A 1,974-nucleotide genomic window follows, 5' to 3' on the forward strand; every position below is an offset into this window, starting at 1 on the left:
ATGGAATTTTGGGAGGATTTTTGGAGAATTTTTTGCATTTTGGGGGGATTTTTTGAGGATTTTTGGGGAGGTTTTTGGGGGATTTGGGGGGATTTTGGGGGGGTTTTTTGAGAATTTTTGTGGGAAATTTTTGGGGCATTTTTTGGGATTTTTGGGAAATTTTTTGAGGATTTTTGGGGCATTTTTGGGGATTTTTGTGGGATTTTATGGGGATGTTTTGGGGGATTTATTAAGACTTTTTTTATTATTTTTTGAGTATTTTTTAAAATTTTATTTGGGGTTTTTTTGCATTTTTTGGAAGATCCTCTGAGAATCTTTCGGGATTCTTTTGTGAACTCTTGAGAATTTTGGGGGGATTTTTTTGGAGAATTTTTTTTTGGTTTTTTGAGGAATTTTTGGGGATTTTTTTGGAGATTTTTGGAGGACTTTTGTGGGATTTGGGGGAATTTTTGGTGGATTTTTTGAGGATTTTTTGAGATTTTTTCCTGAATTTTTAAGAATTTTGAGGGGATTTTTAAAGATTTGGGGGGAATTTTTGGAGAAATTTTTCAAATTTTTTTTCATTTTTGGGGGGATTTTTTAAAGATTTTTTGAAAATTTTTAAATTATTTTAGTTTTGGATTTTTTGAGATTTTTTCTGAATTTTTAAGAATTTTGAGGGGATTTTAAAAAATTTTGGGGGGGAATTTTTGGAGAATTTTCTCAAATTTTTTTGCGTTTTTGGGGGGATTCATTAAAGATTTTTCGAGGATTTTTTAACGATTTTGGTTTTGGAATTTTTGAGATTTTTTTTCTGAATTTTCCAGGATACTTTGGGGATTTTTTTTCTGAATTTTGGGGGATTTTTGCTGAATTTTTTTGAATTTTTGGGGATTTTTCGGGAGTTCTTTGAGGAAGTTTTTGGGGGGTTTTTTAGGAATTCTGTGGGATTATTTGGTGAACCTTTTGGTGAATTTTTTGGCATTTTTGGGGGGATTTTTGGAGGATTTTTTCGCATTTTTGGGGGATTTTTTGAGGCTTTCCTCGGGTTCTTCGAGGGATTTCTTTGGGATTTTTTTCAGGAATTGCGAGGGGGAATTTACGGGATTTTTTTTTTTTTGCAGGGATTTTTTGGGGATTTTTTAACAGGAATTTTGGGATCAAAAAACCGTGGAATTCTCACCTGGGCACCACCGGGATGAGGAAAACGTCGTCCTGGATTCGGATCCGGATCCTCAGGGTGGGAATTGGGGAAGAAATCCCGGAAAATTCCGGATTTTTGGAGGACTTCGGGACATTCCCAGAAAATTCCGGATTTTTTGACGGATCCGAAACGTTCCCAGAAAATTCCGGATTTTTGGAGGAATTTGGGACATTCCCAGAAAATCCGGGAATTTGGGAAGAATTCCCCAAAATTTCCTGTTGCTCTTCGGGTTCGTCCCCAAAATCCCCCAAATTTTGGGATTCTCGAGTTGAAATCCTGGGATTTCCAAAGTTGGGACTTTTGGGAGCTCGAAATTCCCGGAATTCCCGGAAATTCTTCCGAGCTTTTTTTCGGGATGGGCCCAAATCGTCTTCCAGCCAATCCTCCAACTCCAGGAATTCTTCCTCGGGAATTAAGGCGGAAATTTGGGGAATTTTGGGGTTTTCTGAGGGAATTTGGGGGTTTTCTGAGGGAAAACCGGGATTTTCTGAGGGAAATTTGGGGTTTTTTGATGGAAATTTGGGATTTTTTGATGGAAATTTTGGGGTTTTTGATGAAAAATTGGGATTTTCTGATGGAAATTTGGGATTTTCTGAAGGAAAATTCGGATTTTCTGATGGAAATTTGGGGTTTTCCGAGTTGGGTTTTCCTGATTTTCCCAAGTTTTGGTTTTTTTTCCTCATTTTCAGCTTCTGGATTTCGTTGGCGCTTTCCAGGGGCTCCGACCCCAAAATTTGGGATTTGGGAATCGTCAGGAGAGGCTGGAAAAAAGGGGAAAAAAAAAATCTGGG

This window comes from Chamaea fasciata, unplaced genomic scaffold (assembly GCF_029207755.1).
Source record: "Chamaea fasciata isolate MVZ Bird 193981 ecotype frontalis unplaced genomic scaffold, bChaFas1.0.hap1 SCAF_1, whole genome shotgun sequence".
NCBI lineage: Eukaryota > Metazoa > Chordata > Aves > Passeriformes > Sylviidae > Chamaea > Chamaea fasciata.